Genomic DNA, 22,502 nt, shown 5'->3' with positions numbered 1-22,502 from the left:
AAATTCTGAGATTTATTATTGTCAAATTATTTTTTCCAAGTCGAGGTTGCACCTATGGTCATTTCATGTCAGTCCTAGACAAAGCTAAATGTCATTTCCTACATAATTGTCACCAACTTTAATTTCCCCTTTTGACAGCTCACTTTTAGGTCTTTTTACTAACACAATTTCCATGCAAAGCAGTTTTAGACATAAAAGATAACTTTAAAAAAAAATCTCAATTTCTACACAAGACCTGATTTATGATAGCTGTTTTAATTTTTTTACTACATAACATTCTATTTTTAAAAAGCTTGTTATAAAACCTCTTCCGTCTTCACAATGTAGAAGCGTACTCTATTTTTACTGATTTAGCACTAATTTTCATCCTCTGGCAACTGCTTTCCCTAGCATAATCTCTTATTGGCTATCAAGCAGGCCTTATCAGTGAATAATCCTGTCAAATTTAGAGTCAGCTATGTGACCAGGGATGCCTGATTATTTCCTGAATCGTGCCTAGTCTCAAGAACTTTAATGTAGCTTCAGTCTTAGCTCGCTCCTTATTTTCTCTACAAGATGATAGTTTCACATTAGCCAATACCAATTTCCTATTTCTATCAGCTATTTTAATAGTGTCAGTTTAAAAAGAGAAATTTATTTTCTAAAAAATGATTACATCAAAGCAGATTATCAATAAAGATGAATAACTGCCTTGTAGTCTCTAAAATAATTCTAAAACCTTTTTGTTACCCCAATACATTCTTCAACTACCTTGATACAATTTCTACAGTAAGATAAAAGCAGAGCAGCAAAATATTTTGGCTAACCTTGGTGTACAAATGAAGGTGAGCTAATTTCTGAAATGGTCAGGAGGGATCATATTTGAAATTTCAATGCAATTGTCAGATTCATTAAATATATTTATAAAAAAAATCATTGTTGTGTAAAAGAAGGACAATTTTATGGATATTACTTTTTCACATGTGGGCATTTATAAATTTACTTCAAAGTGGTTAAAATTTGTCTTTTTTAAGAAAGACGTAGATTTATGTTAAATCTTCCATCTAAAGATGTTATTGGTAATGTTAAAAATAGACATCCGTTAGCAGAGCCAATATAATTCTCTAGATAATATCATTTACAAATTTTGCATGTCTAATCAATTTCTTGTTAAAGCTGCTGTACTGTTGTGTTAATTGGATTATTGCTCTAATTATATAATTCTCATTTTTTGTTAACACTTATTTATTTTATTATGAACATAACACATACATGTTTTAACATATTTAGACATTTAAGAAAAATGAGGCCAGGCACGGTGGCTCATGCCTGTAATCCCAGCACTTTGGGAGGCCAAGGCTGGTGGATCACTTGGGGTCAGGAGTTCGAGACCAGCCTGGCCAACATGGTGAAACCTCGTCTCTACTAAAAATACAAAAATTAGCTGGGCATGGTGGCATGCACCTGTAATCCCAGCTACCTGGGAGGCTGAGGCAGGAGAATCGCTTAAACCTGGGAGGCAGAGGTTGCAGTGAGCCGAGACTGCACCACTGCACTCCAGCCTGGATGACAGAGCGAGACTCCATCTCAAAAAAAAAAAGAAAAAAAAAAAAAAAGAAAAATGAGTTATCTACATTTACCCCCGAAAATCCAATACCTCACCCAGTGCTTGAGAGAAGCAAGAGCCTATGGAGGTGCCTGAATTAGTACCCAATGAGGAAGAACCCTCCCTGAGGGGGCTTTGTGTTAGGAAAGCAGACGGAGGTCCTGGCAGGCAGATGCCCAAGGCAACTATGCAGAGGCTACCACCTGACTCCTCTTTCCCTGCTGGAAACACAAGGGCATTTTTCTCCAATATATACTGTAAGAACCTGATTAAGCTCCTGGGTAAAACTCACAAAAGAGTGAAGTTACCTCTATGACTGAGTTCCTCTAGAGTGTTTAATTCTCAGAATTGTTTTTACTGATCCTCTTACAATTTGTTAATTATAGTTAGGTTTTCCCACCCTGACACTGGTTCCTGTGGAGGTTTCAGTTCATGAGTCTGTTCTTCCATAAGTTTTAACTCTCTGTATTGCCTATCTGTCTCCTTAATTTGGGGGTAGCAGTTAGCCCTATGACCTCATTTCTCCTCTGGATCAATAAAGAGTGGTTGATTTTTCAGTTTGTTCAGCTTTTTACTTGTTTTTAGGATAAAGTGGCAATTTCAAGCTCCTTACATGTGGAAACAGCCTCGTTAGTTTTTTTATTATTAGTATTCAAATAAGTGTTGGTAAGAAAGAAAATCAACTAGAATATTGATTTACTGCTGGTGAGGTGTCAATTGATAAAATTGCTTTGGAAAAGCATTTGGAATTCTTTACTGAAGTTGACCATATGTTTGTTCTATGAACTGGCAATTAAACTTCCGGGTATACATACTCAACAGAAATTGTGCATGATGTACACATTTCAACCAAAAATTATTCACAAGAATGTTTGTGACAGCAATATTTATAGCAGTCTCAAACTGGAAAAAATTCAAATGTCCATCACTGTAACTTGAAAATATATTTTGGTCATGTATAAAATGAATAGTGCACAGCAAATAAACAAACAAACTGGTGCCAAATGCTACCATAGTGGGGGAAGAGGGGAGGGATAGCATTAGGAGATATACCTAATGCTAAATGACGAGTTAATGGGTGCAGCACACCAACATGGCACATGTATACATATGTAACAAACCTGCACATTGTGCACATGTACCCGAAAACTTAAAGTATAATAATAATAAAATTAAAAAATTGCATAAACGTACTACTGAGTATTAGAAGCCAGATCCCAAAGCACACATTGTATGATTCCGTTTACGTAAGAATCTAAAAGTGGAGAAAAGCTGTTCTATGTTGTTAGAACTCAAAATATAGGTTAAACTTTCAGAAGGGGAAGGGGAGTGAGGAATAGTGATGAGGAGGGGCCATAAGACAGGCTTTTGGGTGCTGGTAATAGTCTTTTTCTTAGCCAGGGTAGTGGATCTACAAGTGAGTTTCAGTTGGTCTCAGAACCTCAACTGGTATTCATGTCTCCCTTCTGCACTAACCATTCTAAATACTTCTCACCCTCAGCTATCACCTCTGCAGATCTTGGTGGCTTACAGGTGGTATGACTCAAGCCTTTGTTCCTGAGTAGTGGTAACCACAACCTTCTCAAGCCAAGGTTGCTGTACATGTCCATTTTCAGTTATAATTGGGTGAAGGATTATCAAATAGTGCCCAAGTGGATCATCTGATTTCCACAAGTATGCCTCTCTCCCCACTGTGTAAAAAGAGCCCTTTTTTTCCCTTACTGATCTGCATAAATTGTCTCTGCCAAGACAGTGACTTATCTCCTTGATTGCTGGTTGCTGGAAATGAAGAGTCCAATGTGTGCAGGTGGCAGCTGTAGCTTACATATCAATAAGGCCATTGTTCTTTCACTGAAAAGAGTTCTCTCCTTTCAGGGACCAGAACCTCTAACCCTACAGATTCCAGCACTGCAAGGACAAAAACATAAAATCCTACAAAAGATTCTAGGAAGGAATGATGAATGGGGTCACTCCTGTTTCCACCTCTTAGTTCCTGGCTCATGTGGAAATAGAACAATATGGAGGTGGTTGAGTCAGTGCATATACCGTGCTTTGAAGAATGGGACGTCATGCTTGAAGAGTACCCTCTCTGAGCTCATACTTCAGCTGTGCCTTCAGTGGGCCATTCAAATGCTGTATAAAGCCAGATACTTCTGGATGCGTTAGTACATGATACAATGAGTGAACCCCAAAATTACGGACCTATTCCTGCTTCTATTTGGCTATGAAATGAGTTATCTGGTCAGTTGCTATGTTGCTGAGAATTCATGCCTATGGATCAGGCATTCTTTAATTATCATAAGAAACCATAAGCCTATGGAAAGTGGTTCAGCAGGGAAGAAAGGAAAAACCCATACCCAGAATAGGTATCTATCTTTGAGGACAAGCCACTGGCCCCTTCAGGATAGAGGGGCTCAATGTAGTCAACTTGCCACCTAGAGAACTACTGATCTGTTTAGGAATAGACTTTATCAGCAGTAGTCTCTGTGGCTTTAGGTTGGACATTCAAAGGTAGTATTATCTAGGTCAGCCTTAGTAAGTAATAAACCATGGCACCATTTCTGCAAATGGCCATTCCATTCTTATGACTATTATGCTAGTTCTGGGACGGCTGTTGATTCAGGGTCAAAGTCCACACTTATGTGTTCAGTGGCTTTTCTATGATAAGTGCTTTCTAAAGGGAAATTCTATGTGATGCAAAAATCTTCACACTTTGGGCACATTGCCATATGCTCATTCTCATGAATCTACCCAAGACTTCCTTGTCTTTGAATTTTCAAATCTTTTCCTTCCAGGCACCCTGGCATTTGGCTAGATCATTGGACACTGGCCAGAAGTTTGTATATATTCCTACTTCAGAGCACTTTTGCTTTCACAAAAGTAGATGACCAGGTGCATTTATTTTATCTTTGCCCATTGAGAAGATTGTTTTCTCTTCACTGGATCTCAAGGTAATTTGCAAATGTAACTGTAATGCAACTACTATCCATTTTTGGCCTATACCAATTTACTGGGCTTTAAATCAAGTTTAGGCTTTTTCTCTTTAAGCCAAGTCTTACAGAAACTTCCAATGGCCATAGATATGTGCTAGTGGAGGTGCACTGTGTAAACTATGGTGAGGGGCATGGCAACTCTGGGGCTTCCAGCTATATGGTTTACTCCTGCCCTCTTGTCCCACACAGCCTTGATCCTAAAACCACCATTACAATATTATAATGAACTGCTTGCTGGGCATGTCCAGCAAGTTTTATGATTTGGCAAGTTAAAAGCAGCCAGCTCACAAAAGGAAGTTCCAGATGCTTTGTCATTTAGTGCTCCATGGTCATTAATGATACACCAGCAGTTCTTCCTTGATTCCAGATAGCCTAGCCTTCTTCAGAACCCCGTTTGTACTTGCCATCCACTGCATATTACTGATAGCTTCAACAGCCTGAGAACTGCTGGATCATATGGCCCAAGAAGGAAAACTGCTTCTATCATTGCCTATATCTGCTGCAGTTCTTTTCTGCTTCAAGCAACACTCAAATCTGGCAGTCTTCTGTATTCCTCAGTATATGTACCAGAAAGGAATTCCTTAGTGTGGCATGAATTGCTCCTAGGACCCAAAGAAAACTACTAGCGATCATAGTTCCTTTTTGTTTTATGGTATGGGATACAAAATAGCACCATTTTTCTTTTACTTTTGTGGGAGTATCTCAACATGTCCCTGATCTATGGGCCCACCTGTATCTTGGTAATTTTATCTTCTGCCTTATGGGAAGCATAGGTATTACTCAGGCCATTAGGATATTAGCCTCTCCAGCTTGCCCTGTTCAGTCAACATGATTTCACACATGTAATGCATCAATGTGATATTCTGAAAGATGACAGGAAGGCCATGTTCTTTTTAGACTGTGTTGTGACAGTGTGAGATAGTTAACGTAATAGTGGTATAAAATGACAGATAAATGTTGGTGTTCTTTTCATACGAATATAAGATGTTTCTGAATCCTCTTGATTAGGATGGAAAAAAAATACATTCTCCAAATCAACGGCTTCTTATGAAGTGTGTGAAACTTTAATAATCTTCTCTAATAACAATACTATGTCCAAAATAGTAGCTGCAATTGGGACCACTACTTGGTTGAGATGGAATCGTTTACAGTCATCCTCAAGGATCTGTCTGCAGGAAACTAAATGCTGAGTTAAATGAAGATATTCTTTAGGAAAGGTTGGTATTAGTATCCGTCATTACTGCTGGGATGCAATATTGGCTTTTTTGTTTGCTTTTTGTTTTGCTGTGTGTGTGTGTGTGTGTGTGTGGTGTATATTTAATTTAGTTTGGTTTGGTTTTGGTTTTACACTATCTTGGCTGAGGTCAAGGGCATTTTCAGAAACTTCCACTCAGCCTTCCCCAGTATGATAGCTCTTACCCCACAGGCCAAAAACTTAATGTGAGTATTCTTCCAATTGCCGAGTATATCTATCTCAATTCAATTATACTCTTGGAGACCTTGCAAAAAACATCTAAGTGGGTCGAGGGACCTAGTGGAATCATGGCAAAATAAATGTCTGTCAGAATTTCATTCATTACCTAGTCCCTACAGGCCCCCACTCTAACAAAGGACCCATGGAGATGTTTTAGGTTTTCAGATTTCAATGTCTGCTCCAGTCCTGTGCCTAACAGTCCTCAATATAACTGGATGGTCTTCTTTCACAGTATACAGACACCAGAGTAAGTAGCCATAGGTCTCTGTGGAGAAGGTTTGGGGAAATCATAATGGTATACACTTGTTTTTATGTTGCATTCTCTTCACTTATTGGGTCAAGGTCTGAAAATAGATCCAGTCCAGGAGCTAAAGAAGGAATCGTGATATTTTATTACAGCAACTGTTCTCAGCCCCATAATCCTCCATTCTTGCCTTCTTCTGATTGCAGATGGCAGGGGGCACCCTCATGAGCTGCCCATCTATCCTTCCCCTAGGAACATCAGAGTCTATTAGCCATCTCTGAAGGTCATTTCCACCTAGCTACCTCTCCACCTTGCCATCTGGTACGGTAATTGCTGCTCTCTGGCCCCCTGACAGTTAAGCACCACCTCCTGTCTTCTGTTACTTTTGAGGCCTCATCATTCCCATGGCCATTAACAAGATCATTGCTAAGACTGCCTAATATCCATTCTCCCCTTATTTCAGTAATTATGTCCCCAAATTTTAGCTAGAAACATGTCAAGCTATAGACCACATGCCTAGTCTCCCTCACAGGTAGTTAAGGTATTTGTGGCCAATGAAAAATGAACAAAATTACTGTATTATACTTCCAGTTGGTATCCTTAGAGGTCATGCAGTCATAAGCTTGCTTTGTCTCTCTCTACTTCTGGATATTGAGTAGGCCTATCAAACATAATGGCTGGCATACCATTTTGAGCACAGGACTGATGTGATGCTGGAGTGATGAGGCAGAGATACTTTGGGTTTCTAGAAGACTTCAAGGAATAAACATTTTACCAGTCCTGAATCACCTACCTCTGAACTATCCCATAAGAAAGAAGAAACTTCTATTTTGTTTAAGCACTTTATCTGCTGGATATTTTTAGAGGAGTTAAATCTGTATTCTAACTAAGACTCATCTCTGTCACTTCATCATAAATTTATTTTTAACTAGACATAAAATGTGAGGAAGGTAATTATAGGTGCAGAGAAAGCAGAAGTCTGGAATAGTCTGAGGTCCAAGCATCACACAGTTAGTAGCATCAGACATATGTGCATCCTCAGTAAATCTCAAAAAGCTATTGTAACAAAATTGATAGCTTAGCACATCCCCAGAGCACACTCTCCCACTCAGAGGACTGGTTTCTCAGTTCCCGAACCTCTTCGCTTCAAATTAAATTTGCCCCTTATTCAGCCTCAAGTATTCACTCTCATGTTACAGCCTAGGTGCCACTACCATTAGCTGCTCTACCTTCAAAACCATCACCTCCTATCCAGCTTTATACCTCTATTAACCTATGTCCAAACATATTTGAACTTCACAGGGACTTCTGGTATTTTGATCCCACCATCTTTTCATGTTCTCTTTCACCTTCTCATGTCTGTACATTGCTCCTTAGATCTAATAGTGGCTGTTTCTTATAACTCATTCATTCATTGTTACTTTGTGCAAGAAATATTTGTTGAGCAAATCAATATATCAGATATTTCTCTGAGTATTAGGGATGGAGAATTAAACACAATTTTTTAAAAAGATCTGCTTCTATGGGGATTACTTACTTTGAGTAGGGAGAGATATATATAAGTGAACAGTAAAAATATATCTTCTGTGTCTTCATAATATATACATACATATATTTATATATTATCTATCATATATGATATATTGATGGTTTTAAATAAGGATGCACCTAATTTCAGCCTCAGCTGTAGCATATGAACCAAATCTGGTCGTCTCAAGCTTTGACCCTTAAAAACTAAGTAACTAACTAGTCCTTTAATATAATTTCTGGTGGCACTGATATTTGCATGGATAATTATTACATAATTACATAGGTTACCATCACATTTAATATGAATAACAGTGTCCATGAAATTAACATAAATTAAATTCTAATTTATTATTAATATCTTAATATTCAATTTCAAACATAAGTATGCATTCTGTATTTAAGGTGGAATGAAATTCACTTCATGGGCTTGTTGTAATTTTTATACATTTGCTGTATAGCAATGTTTTGGAAAAACTCTCAAACCATGTTGTTCCTCTGCTCTCACAACAACTCAACAATAACCAACACAGAAGAAGACTTCTGTGACCCCAAAATATGTGGGGATTTCTTGCCACCAGCAAGGAAGCAATCAATTCTGCAGCAGACACCAACTGTATGTCCGCCAATTCAATTCTGACGTTATCTACCTGGAGATAGCATCAGATCCCCCAGATTGAGGGCTCAGTCCCCAAGACTGCCCCCCACCCTACACACCAGTCACAAATCTGGGCCTCCAGTACTTCTGGCCCACCAGCTTCAAGCTGGGGTTTTCACATCTCTCTCTTTGAGTTTGATGAGTTTGCTGGAGTGGTTCACAGAACTTAGGGAAACACATTTGCTGGTTTGTTTTAGAGAATATTGCAAAAAACACAGATGAAGAGATGCATAGAGTGAGGTATTCAGGAAGAGGCATGGATCTTCCATGCCTCCCCTGGGCGTGCCACCCTCCAGGAACCTCTATGTGCTCAGCTATCCAGAAGCCCTTCAAATTCTGTCATCTTGGATTTTTATAAAAGCTTCATGATGTCAGCATTTCTTCCCCCAGAGTAGAGGGCAGAACCCTCTCTGGAATGAGAGTCTTATGACCCACAATCAGAAAGGCCAGTGATGGTTAGAGTCCTACTTTGGGGCAGGTGAAAGCTGGGCAGGAGAAGGTCAGAAAGAGTCTGTTTCATGAGGCCTGCTCTTGAAGCCCAACACACGAATACACCCAACATTATAACAAAAGACTGTTACAAGGGCTATGGGAGTTATGAATTGGGAACTGTGGACAAATACCTACACACACACACACACACACACACACACACACACACACACACACACACACAAGTTTATAATGTCAGCATTCCTTTAATTTTAAAATACTATTAATATTAGAATTAAAAGGAATGATGACATCATGAAGCTTTCATAAATATCCAAGAACACAGGGCTTGAAGAGCTATGAGATAGCTGAACACGTGGAGATCCCTGGATTAAACATATAGCTTGACACCACCATCTATTATTGAAACAGAAAATACTGTGATAAGCTAATACAATGTGAAAACTATTACTTTTATAAACAGAAGCAAGTTTTAAGAACGTTAATTAAATAAACAGGTAAATATACATGTAGTTATTTATATCCAATTTGAGTTAACAGTATATTAAGTAATAAAAGGAAAAATAGTAATTCTGATATTAATAGTATTTTAAAATTAAAATTTAACATTTGAGAATGGTATTTAGCTTTTAATTTTTGAATCTTTTTTTTTGCCATAAGTCCTTCTAGAATAAGTTATATTTGGATATTCTTCACCATTTGAAAAGAGAAACTAAAATCAGAGGAGTCATTTGTCAGCTCAAAATCTCATAAGAAGGAGAAACAGCAAAAACACACGGCAACAACATAACAAAAACATTAGTTAAACAAGAAAATAAGATGCTACAAACATGCTTTAGGAAGAATATTCCTTAAAGTTTTGACACTATGGGTGCTAAACACTTAAAATCCTTGTTCTAATGATTGGCACAAACTGGCAAATAGTTTTACTACTCGAAAAGGAAAGAATTTGAGAGATTTACAAAAACCTATTAACCTTAGATTCAAAGTTCCTTTTGGAAAAGAAGTTAGGAAAATCATTTTTTCTTTCTTCATTATATATTGCTATACACACAAAAGTCTGTGATATTATTAAATGCATTCCTGCAGTCTAGTCAATCAGTTGCTTTGATAAACAGAAACAACAGATGATTTTTTAAACGTTTGAAAGTATGTGGATTCATGATAAATTCAACAATGCTTTCCTTTTTACCAGCTATCTGAGAGATTTCTGAGTTTCGTATAGATAACAACGTGGTCATTCGGATAGAAGAAATATTTACGGAATAGAAAATAACACTGTTCAGTTCAGTGTTCATAAAGTGATTATAGTGCTATATAATACAGATGGCCATTATCAGAAAGACAGATAACAACTTTCATCATTCTCTTTTAGTCAAAGACAAACTCCTAACATACAATATTTTGTTATTGCCTTGTATAATACGTTCTAACATGATGGAACAGCAGCAATTACATGCTTAAAAACACATTTTAAGGCAAAAGAATGCCTTGTGCTGTACCTTGCATATAATAATACTGAAACACACTTTGCATACAATAATACTAAAATGTTTGGACTTTCATTCGCAGAGAAAACAGTTTATTTACTGGAAACAAATAAACCTAATAAACCTTGACAGTGTGTATATTTCTTACCTGGTAATTTCTATAGCATTTTATATCAGAGCAGATGTTAAAATTAGTGCCTATGCAATGAAAGCCAAGACATCAATGCAAGTCGAGATATAGTTATCTTTAAGCCATTTTTTACTTCATTTCCATATTTTCACATCTGCATTTTCTGTGTTGTATAAACAAAACAACATTTTATTCATATCGTGTAAAGCAAAAATATTAGAAATAAAAAATAATAAGTGGAGCAACAATCTCAAATTTGCTTCTGAAAATATTCAGTAAGCATCTTCTGTCAAGCAGTATAAAAGATATGACTTATGGGATTATTGCAATAAAACTACCTCATCACCGCTGATAAAATCTTATGTGGGAGATAAAAATGAGATGTCTTTACCTAGTGTTTTACTCACAGTAATAAATAAAAATTTTAAAACCTATTGGGAATATCTTTATCGCAAGTACCTTATGCGAGCAGAGCTAGAAAAAAAACTTAGTCTTTGAAAGTAAACATCAATTTAGCATCAAAAAGGTACTATATAGTTACTATCTGAACAATCTAGCAGCTGACAATGCTGAAGAGGTATTGATACAGTTCTGTAAGGTCAAGCTTTGCAAAATCAATGGCTATTTTAAATAATACACTTGAAAAGTTACGAAAATAAATAATATTTGGATATAATTCAGATTTATTCTTATTAATTATAGGGACACTTGGCTTTGGCCAATTATTGCCTTAAACAACAGACCATTTATTCTAAATGTGAGTTCTGCACACCACACACAAGTTAAATAGAGTAAAACATGTCAGGGAAGGAAGCAAGGCAGTGAGGTGGGTAAGCACAGTGGATGCCATATTAAGTAGAGTGGCCGAGGTAGGCCTCACCAGGGAGCAAGCCATGCGGGTATCTCAGGAAAAAGAATTCCACAAAGGAATATCACTGAGGAAAGAAATTCACTGGTATATTCCAGGAACTGTAACCAGGCCATGGTGACTGGAGGAGATTGACCAAAGGGGTAGGTTAGTAGGTTATAAGGTCAGAGAGAAAGGAGCCAGAAATATAAGGTCTATTAGCTTATTTTTAAAACTTAGCTATTTTTCTGACTGAAATGAGAAACCATTTGCATTCTTTGAGCTCAGTGATATGAGCTCATCTGTGTTGTTGAAGGACCACTCAACCTTTCAGGTTAGTGTTACAGTGTAGGGTGTAAGGGTAGAAACAAAGAGAACAAATACAGGTAAGAGATGGTGGTGGTCTGGGCCAGGGGTAGCAGTTAAATGAGATGAGACATGGCCTGGTTCTGACATATTCTGAGGGAAGAGGTCACAATATTTGCAAACAAAGAGGATGTGAGATTCAGGAACAAGATTGTACTTCTTAAACATGACTGCAAGATTTTATATTATGTGAGAAGAAGGGCAGGATATGGTGGTTCACAAATGTAATTCCAGCACTTTGGGAGGTCAAGGTGGGAGGATCACTTGAGTCCAGGTGTTTGAGACCAGCCTGGGCAATGTGGCGAGACTCTGTGTCTACAAAAGATAAGAAAAAAAAATTAGCCAGATGTGGTGGCATGCTCCTGTGGTCCCAGCTGCTTGGGAAGCTGAGGCAGGAAGATTGCTTGTGCCTAGAAGGTCGAGGCTACAGTGAGCTGTGTGTTCACATCACTGCACTCCAGCCTGGGGGCATCAGAGTAAGACCCTGTCTCAAAGAAAAAGAGGATGAGGAAGAAGAAGGAGAAGGAGGAGAAGGAGGAGGAGGAGGAGAGGAGGAGGGGAGGAGGTAGTTGTCATTTACTGAGATGAGGAAAAATGTAACAGGAAGACAGGAAGCAAATTTTGGAGGGAAGATACAGACTTTAGTTTAGAACTTTGTAAGTTTGAGATGCATATTAGACATCCAACTGCTAAGTTGAGAATGTGCATATGAAATTTAGAGACTAAGTAGGGATGATAATAGGACTTGGAAGACCTCAGGGTAAGAATGACATTTCAGGCCTTGAGATGGGAAAAGATCATCAAGGATAGAGGAAGGAATATTCCATTCCCTTTTATGCACTTTCAATTCCTTGTCCCTCTTTTCTTCCCCTTAATAGGAAATCCTACTCCTGGCTAAATTCAGTCATCCTGCCACAAGTCTAAGCCTGTACAGCTGAAGGTAATGAAAGGAAAAGCACATGACTCTTAATCAAGGATCACAAGTAAGGATGTTTTGGACTTGCCTGGAAGTCCTAATACATCCAGCACTCAATTCACTGTTCCCTCCCAAAAAAAGAAGTCTATACTTGTACTCTCTCCTCTGAGTTCTAACATCCCTTCTCCTGACTCTTAGATATTGGCCTTACATTTTATTTTCCAAAGAAAACAGAAGCACCAGAAGAGGCTATTTCATCATCCCTTCATTAGACCTAGTTTCTGTCTCTATCTCTATTTCTACACTCTGCTCACCCTCCTTTTTCAATAGATGGAATCCCTCAGCTTCCCTCCAAGGTTCATGCTTCCATTCCTACTATATTGTAACCATCTTCCATCTTAGCAACAGCAACAAATTCTCAGGCTTCAGGCTCTTTGTAGCTCCTTTAGAATTATCCTCAATTAATAAGAAAACTCCAAAAATATGTACCTAGACTCACTCTCCAGATTCCTTACCTCCAATTCTCTTTTAATCCACTCCATTCAGGCTTCTATTTCTCACACCTCATCGAACTCACATTCACAACTCCTCTTACCGCCGTTTGACTCAGTAAGTCACTACTTTTTTTTTTTTGAGATGGTGTCTCGCTCTGTCACCCAGGCTGGAGTGCAGTGGCACGATCTCTGCTCACTGCAACCTCTGCATCCCAGGTTCAAGCAACTCCCCTGCCTCAGCCTCCTGAGTAGCTGAGACTACAGGCATGTGCCACCACGCCCAGCTAATGTTTTTGTATTTTTAGTTTAGATGGGGTTTCACCATATTGGCAAGGATAGTCTCAATCTCTTGACCTCGTGATCCACCCACCTTGGCCTCCCAAAGTGCTGGGATTACAGGCATGAGCCACTGTGCCTGACCACTAAGTCTTTTTTATACTCTTCCTTCTCTTGGATCCTGGGATATCCAACAAACTACCTTTGAAGTCAGACAAATAAATAAAATACTATGCAATAAGTGCCATACTTTAGATTTGCAGGAATAAGAGATTGCAAATTCCAGAGGGGTACAAGGAGGAGGGATCACAAATGAGTTTTTTCTGGACCTGGAAGAATGAGCATATTAATATGTTAACATAAATAACAACACAACATATCTACTCTAGAAACCTGTGTGTGTGTGTGTGTGTGTGTGTGTGTGTGTGTGTGTATATACAATCAACTATCACGTGACATTAAGTTTATCTGTGGCTAAAACTCCATATTAAAGAAAGAATCGTGTTTTCTATTTCTTTGAAGGCAACAATGGAAACCCTAGTGATGAACCATAGAATAATTTAATGTGTTTGTTTCAGAGGGTAAGTGACACAGATTCTGTATGTGTGTGACATCACAAGTATCAGTTGTTTAATGTAGAAAAAGAAAAACAACCCCAAAACCAGAGTAAGCCTGGAATGCAGGCTCAACATCCTGTCCGTCTGCCCTACCCCAGACCATAAGGTATGCAATAAAATATAATCTTTAAAAAGTATATCAATTATCATTGGCAAGAAACTTAGAATAAAGAAGTATTATTACCTCAATTTCACAAGAAAACTGAAGATTAAGTAAATTTCCCAAGGTTACAAGATTAGTAATTAAAATCTCCTTCCAATATTCCTACAATTTAGTTTCCACCGACCCTTCAGCTATTCAAAAATCACCAATATTTTAAAATGTCCTTTCATCATTAAAAGCAAAAAGGTAACTTTTTCGGTGTTAAGATTAGAACACTCATCTCAAGATGAATGAGGAAAATAATCTTGTGAAGAATTTTATTCCGAAAGGTAATTTTTAGGCTCAAATAGGCGACAGCTGACTTGTATTAGCGTATTTTAAGGTGCAAAATAGTCTTTATTAAAATGTTTGTTTTGGGGAAAAATCTTGTTTCAGAAAACAAAATGGATAAAATACAAAACTCCTAGAAGCATTAGCTTTACCTACTAGGCAAACAAATAAATGATTTTCATAAATATCAGAACACTAAACGGCTACCCCAGATTCTGATTTTGAATTTGCTATTCTATTCATTTCTTTTTCAAAATTCCCTTTGAAATCATATTAGTATGGAGAGTTGACTATTTTGATTATAAGAAATGAAAGCCAAGGCAGCCGTGCGTATATGACATTTATAGATTTATAATCACCTGAGATCTCTGTGTAAATATTTATGAGGAGAGATTCCCTCCTAGTTTTAAGACAGGCACTTTTGTTTGCCAAATCTCAGCTCTGGTCCTAATTCCCATCTTGGGGAAAAAAATCTTTTGGCTCCACCTGAGTTAGGAAGTCTTCTAAATGAGGATATGAATGTTTTTGCATTATCACCCAGTTATCTTTATGAAGGTCTTTCAAGTTCAAATGGACTTTGGCTCTTTCTTTTATTTCAGAGGACAAAACTGCGGTACACAATGGACCAAGCCCCACATGATAAAAACATCCAAGGGAAGTTAAGGATTCTTGTCCTCCAGACATGAGGCCCATTCAATATGTAACCTTTCATCAGGAAGATCCATGGAAACAGAAAAGATTTTTAAGTAAATGCGATCAGCCCATTTAAAAAAGGTACACACAAAGGCATGCCAGGTGATCCAGATGAATAAAGGGGATTAAAAACTTCCATTTACAAACCTCCAAATGAAACAAGATAAATGCCTGCAGAAAAGGCTGAGTTTTTCTTTACTCCAGGTAGTTTTACATTTCACCCAAATAATTTGCAATTTCCCCAACCCAGTGTGTCAGTTATCTCTTCAAATATTCAAATTTTCCTTCTCCTTAGTACTGATTTATGTATGCCATTGTAAAAGGTTGTAATTACATTTCCTTTTTAAAAACGAGCCTATATGTAACATTTTTTCTCTCAGGTACTTTAGCCCTGTATTTTTTAATTGCTTCTGTGGAACCGCAGTAAAGGACCATAACTTCTTTTCCTTTATAGACCTCTACAATGTTTTACACTGTGAATGAAAAAAAAATACTAAAAAATTTGGTTAAATACAGAAGTGAAACTATGAAGACACAGAGTATAGGTTTAGTGAACAGCATTTTTGACTGTATGCCTGATCCCTGAAACATCCTCATAAAGGAAGAAGATTCAGGAGATGCAATCAGTTCCATCAGTTACGTAGGTCAAGAATATTACAAACCCAAGCCTGTCTCTCTGTGTCTGCTATCACTACCTTTTTTCCAAGCTTCCCCTCTGTTTGCTCAGATGTCTGCAAATTCTCTGTGATGGACTGGGTTTTCCAAATATGGCCTCAAGAATATCTCCCAACCCATACGGTCTTCTAAAACTTGCTGTGCACACATCAACAGGGGCAAACTATTCTTCTTGCATTACATTAAATCTAGGTGGTTTTGTGACTTGCCTGTAAGTAATAAAATGCTGTAACTCTGTGAAACTTACAAAGCTGAATCATATAGTGTGACTCAGCTTCCACCTATTTGCTAAAACACTCACCCCATGCCTGGAGCCCAGAGTTATCACGGTAGGGGTCAAACCAGCCTCAGGCAGCCATGCTGCAAGGAAGCTGAACCATATGGAGTGGCCCGCATAGGTTATCTGGCTAGTGGTGCTCATCATCTATTCCTCCCATTCTAGGAACTAGCCATACGGGTGAACAAGCTTTCATGTAATCCCAGCCTCCTGCCCTCAATTCACCCACAGCACCTGCAGCTTTTAAGTCTTGAGGTCTCAGACATCATGGAACAGAAATAAGCTGTCCCTGTTGTACCCTTTCTGTATTCCTGACCAACAGGATCCATGAATATATTAGTGTGGCTGTTTTAAGCTTCTGTGCTTGAGGGAAATTTGTTATGCAGCCTCATCATAGCAGTTCCTACTTCTGATCTGGTCTTCCCGTGGTTTAGTTCTCACAGTGTTGCTAGTACTCTGTCATCCTTCAGAAATAAAAAGGTAGCCATGCTCTTCCCTGCATGACTCTCCTTTCTCAGCTCTTCATTTCTTGCTACTACAAATTATTTGTCTTCAGACTCAACAGCGCCTTAAACATGCAGCAAAAACGCATTAATTCAGCCCTGGTCCATGAACTCTCTCATTGCTCCCAGAGTTTATTCTACATCTTTACCAATAACCTGTAAGTTACTATTCCACTAACTCAGCAAATTTTATTGTCATTTTTCTCATTTGGAAAATAATGATATCCAGGGGAGAATTATTTCAATTATCAACCCCCATCCAAATTTCATTCCACGGACACACATCTTTGGTTTTTCCCTTCTGTCTAAGATCAGTAGTCTTTTTCTTCTGTCCACTGAAGAGTATTCAGTTCTATACTGTTTATCACATTTTCTTCCATCACCTCTGGAAATTTACTACAATATTTATCTACTCTCTTGCCTAAATCTTTTTAACTCTTATTGGCTCTTGGCCCTCTGGCTGAATCTGTAAGAATATTCACAATTTTTTCCACACTTACAAAAAGTTATCTGCTTTTCTTTTAAGTCTCTTAAAACTTATCTCCTGTCAATCTCTTGCAGAACTTACCTACAATACTTTTCCATTCTTGTATGCATTCTTTGTCATGAGATTTTTGACACTTCACCACCAATGGATGAAGTCTCTACCTCTTGAATCTGAATGTCCCTGTAAATTGCTTTGACTAATAGAATATTGACAACATAGGCAAAAGCCCAACCTAGCTTCCATTTAGAGAGATCCAGTTATTCCAGACATCATGATCACCTTCTCTGAGGTCCTATGCGTAAGAGCAAGGCCAAGTGTACAATGTGGGCCAGAGATAAGTAATCCCAGCTGAGCCCAGATTAAATGGCCAACCAACAGAATTGTGAGCTAAAAAGTGATTGTTGTTTCAAGCCACCAAGTTTGCTGGTGGTTTGTTATGCAGCAAAACTTAACTAACACAGCCATTCATACCTAGAAGTGAGATGCTGCCGTAACAAACATCTAATACAGGTGTCATTGGTTTTGGAACCTGTTTCCAGGTGGAGGCTGGAAAAGCAGAAAGGAAACTATTAACAGATACTTGAAAAGTGGTGAGAAAACTGTAACAGGCTGCAAAAATTGTGACCTTTCTTATGAAATAGACAAACAATTGTCAAGCAGTAAACTATACAAATTTGGAAGATAGAATGTGTACCTAATGAAGTTGTAGATTTGGCTAAGGATATTGGCAAGCAGATTGTTGAAATGAACAAAGAAGAAATTGTTCCAGTTCACAAATGGAATTTTGAAAAAAATATAGAATGCCTAGAACTTGCTGTGTTAGAAAATAAAACTGTTTCTTACTTAGTCTTTCAAACCAGTAAACAGTTCTAACAGTAATAAATGGCTTTGTGTTAAGGTTAAACTGAAGATGGAGATATAAGGGTCCTTGGGATGTCTGAGTAGAGAGAGGACTATCTCAACAAAAATTGTGTGGTTTTTAACTGATGATGTGGATTATAATATGATAAACAAGATATGGATGAGCCTGGAGGACATTATGTTATGTGAAATAAGCCAGCCACAGAAAGATAAATACTGCATATTTTCATGCATATGTGAGAGAAAAAAAAGAGCTCATAGAAATAGAGTAGAAATATGATTATTAAAGGCTGGGAAAGGTATGAGGGGAGGGAAGAATAGGGAGAGGTTGGCTAATAGATAGAAAATTACAGCTAGATAGGAGGAATACATTCTAGTGTTCTATAGTACTGTAGGGTAACTATGGTTAAGAATAATTTATTGTATGTTTTAAAAAATTAAAAGACAGGATTTTGAATGTTCATAACACAAAGAAATGATAATAAATGTTTGAGGTGAGCATGCTAATTACACTGATTTGATCATTTTGTAATTATTGTATACACTTATAGATATGTCACACTGTAACTCATAATTATTACATCACCTAAAAGGAAAATATAAAGCACGATGCACAGGAAACCCACAAAGTATTTAAAAGACCTGTAACAATGTAGACTGAAAAAGATTGGGGTTATTAAAGACAAAAAGGGGCCTCTGTGTCCCAATTTTCTTTTTTTAATATTATTTTTATTTTATTTTATTTTTAAGAGACAGCATTTGCTCTGCCTTCCAGGCTGGATTGCAGTGGTGCAATCATAGCTGACTGCATCCTTGAACTCCTGAGTTCAAGTAATCCTCCTGCCTCATCCTCCCTAGTAGCTGAGATTATTGGCACACCACCAGCCCAGGTATTTTTTTTTAATTTTTAATTTTTTTGTAGAAACCAAGTCTCAATTTCTTGTACAGGCTCATCTCAAATTCCTGGCTTCAAACTATCCTCATGCCTTGGGCTTCCAACGGTCTATAAAAAATAAGCAAGCAAAAGACTGCTAGCCACGCCTTTTCTTATACAAAGGAAAGGGCATCTCAGAAGGCATATCCAAGAAATCAAAAGGCAGAGTCAAGAGCCTCTGAGAATAATACATTAGAGGATCCCTCCAAGGGAGCAGAATAGACCTTAATCAAGGAATACCTGGTGCCTCCAGGCGAGAAGAACCTGGTAACTTGTATCCTGCTGGATTCCAGAGTTGCTGTGGTCTAGTGACTATTTCCTTTTCATTCTTTTTTTTTTTTTTTTACGAATAACAGTGATTACTGTAATCATTGTTTCCTTGTATTGTAAGCTGAATGTGTGTGAAGCAAATAATTTTTTTTACTATTTTTCAAAACAGGGTCTCACTCAGTCACCCAGGCTGGAGTGCAGTGGTATGATCACAGCTGACTGCAGTCTTGACCTGCCAGGCTAAAGTGACCCTCCTACCCAGTGCAAATAATTTTTGTTATTATTATTGTTCACAGATCTCACAGAAGGAGACACTCCGAAGAGCTTCATTTTCAACCGGACCTGGTTCAGACCATGCAGTCATAAACTTTGAACTTTGGACTTTATGACAAAAATAGATGAGAATCTTTTTAGTCCTGAGATGAGCATGAGCATATGTGACATGTGAGAGAAGTGTGTGTCTTTCGTGGACACAGAGAACACAGTAGTAAATGACCATGAATTGCTCTTGCTTTAGCATGCATACTCCTTTGCAATGCAGCTTCTCTCATCCTCCCATCAAGATAGAAATCTGCCCCTTCACTGCTTGAACATTGGCTGACCTTGTGTCCTGCTTTGACTGCTCGAATATGGCAGAAATGAACAAGTTTTGAGCATAGACCTCAAGAGGACTGACATAGAACATGCTCCTGCAATGATACCATCATGTGAACAAGCTTGACTCTCTTGAGAATGAGAGATTTTGTATAAAGAGAAGTCCAGCTGCCTAAAATATCTCAGACTTCCTAGCTGATGTCCCAGACATATGAATAAGCCTAGTCAGTACTCCATGAAGCAGAAAGCAGCCATCCTATCTAAGCCCAGTTCCAAGTGCCAGCCCTCAGAACTGTGAGCAAATTAAAATTGCTGCTTTAAGCCACTAGGTTTAGGGATTCTTTTTACACATCAACAGAAAACTGATACAAAGTCTTTCTTTTTATCTGGTCAGGAAAATTTCTTGAAAGACACCTTATTTTGAATCAATTTCTTCACTTCCCTTTTCTATGTTCTATTTGGAAAATTGTCATTAATTGTATGGTTTTAAAAGCCACAATTAATAATATCCTGATATTAGAAAATACTTATCTCTAGTCACTTCATGTTGAAAAACCTGTTTTTTTTTCTACTGTACATTGGAACTAATAATTGTAGTGCCTATTACATAAGATTTATTTTGAGGATTCAATGCACTAATGCATAGAGCATAAACTTTAAGAGATACCAAGTACGTAAGTGAATAAATGCATGAAATATATTGTATATTACTTCTAATCATTATTATCATTATAACTAACTTCATCTTACTATCTTTTGTTTTACTATTACCCATAATCCAACATATTTTAACTAGTAAAGCAAGTAAATTGAATGCTAGAAATCTGAAGTATTATGATAAAGTGGGAGATAATTTTTGGAAAAGGGGATGTTTAAAATAAGAATCCTAAATTAGGAACTAGATACCCACTGGCCAGTCTACTTGTAGTTATTTCTTCCCTGACTTATATACTGATGAAAAAATATATTAATCTTGTCAATCTAGAAAGGACTTCAGAGATCTCTAGTCTAAATTTATTTTATAAATAGGTGAACTGATACCCAGAGAGAATATATAATTTATCTGACAACACCTTGTAAATTACTATAGTCTTGGCACTGAGACACAAGTGAAATGCCGTTTCTACTAAAAATACAAAAAAAAAAATTAGCCAGGCATGGTGATAGATGCCTGTAGATGGGAGGCTGAGGCAGGAGAATGGCGTGAACCTGGGAGGCAGAGCTTACAGTGAGCCAAGATTGCACCACTGCACTCCAGCCTGGGCGACAGAGCAAGACTCTATTAAAAAAAAAAAAAAAAAAAAAGAAAAGAAAAGAAAGAGACCACTTCCAAAATCAATGAAAGGCACCAAACCCCAGATCCAAGAATCCAAGAGAACACCAAGCAAGGTAAGTACCAAAGCAGGGAAATAAATAAAAAACAAAACAGAACAAAAAAGCTCGTTTGCACCTATCATTTGAACTGCTAAAAAACCAAGACAATATTAAAAACAACCATAGGACAAAGACACATTACATATAGAAAAACCAAGACAAGATTTATAAAAGAGTTCTTGTCAAAAACCATGTAAGACAGAAAACAATGAAGGGATATCTTTAAAGTGCTGAAAGAAGTAAACTCTCAAGTTTACTTAGTAAAAATATAAATCAAGATTGTCTCATATAAATGAAATGGAGGAAGCTAATTGCCATGAATCTGCACTACAAGAAATGATAAATAAAGTTCTTTAGGAAGAAATATATGATAGCAGACAAAAAACTGGATCTAAACCAAGAAATAAAGATCACAGGAAATGGAATAGATTAAGTAAAATATATTTTTAATTGAAATTGCATTTTTTAAAAAAACTGTCTAAAGCAAAAGTAGTAGCAATGTATTGTGTATTTATACCATATAAACACGTAAAACATACAGTGACAATAGCACAAAAATACCAAGGAAAAATGTGGAATATACTATTCTACTGGTTTATATTACATGTGAGATGTATATTGTTTGAATAAAGACCATTATTTTTGGAGATGTGCACTATAAATCCTAGGGCAACCATTAAAAGAATTAAAGCAATTTAGTGTTTTCTTAATATCCCTTGATTACAATACAATAATAAAACTACTACCTAAATATTTGGAATTTGATGACCAAATGCCAAATTTTCTCAGATACTTACTGCCTTTGTGTTTTGCTTATTTTTATAAACCTCTTAGCTGTCTCTTCCTCATATAAAGACTTCCAGTTGATATGTATATACCCATATTTAAGTACTTAATTATTACCTCACAAGGAGTTGTCTTGTCTTTATACAGAGACTGTAGTTTTCTTAATGTCAAAAGTTTTTCATTGCTTTTCTAAATCTTAGATCTAACAGAGTTCTCAGCACTTGACATACATTAAGCCAAATATTATTTATAGATGAGAGCCTCAGTGGTAGATGGTGAGATTTCCCTAACTTTCTCTGCTATCTCAGATCTTTGCTATGTCTGGCACTGACCTCTAACTGCCAATACTTGCGACTGGCAGATGCTACCATAATGCTTCATCTTTCATCGGGCTAGTCATGCCAGCAGTAAAGCCAAGCTTAACATCATATTTCTGGCATTAGCTACGTCTTGCTTCTCAACAAAAAAGATTAAGTTTTTGTTAATGCTGTCAGTCATCTTTGCTTCATTTTGAAACGCTGTCAGAAATGGATAAAACAAAGCAG

This window comes from Pan troglodytes, chromosome 3 (genome assembly GCF_028858775.2).
Source record: "Pan troglodytes isolate AG18354 chromosome 3, NHGRI_mPanTro3-v2.0_pri, whole genome shotgun sequence".
Lineage (NCBI taxonomy): Eukaryota > Metazoa > Chordata > Mammalia > Primates > Hominidae > Pan > Pan troglodytes.
This window is presented reverse-complemented; position numbering follows the sequence as displayed.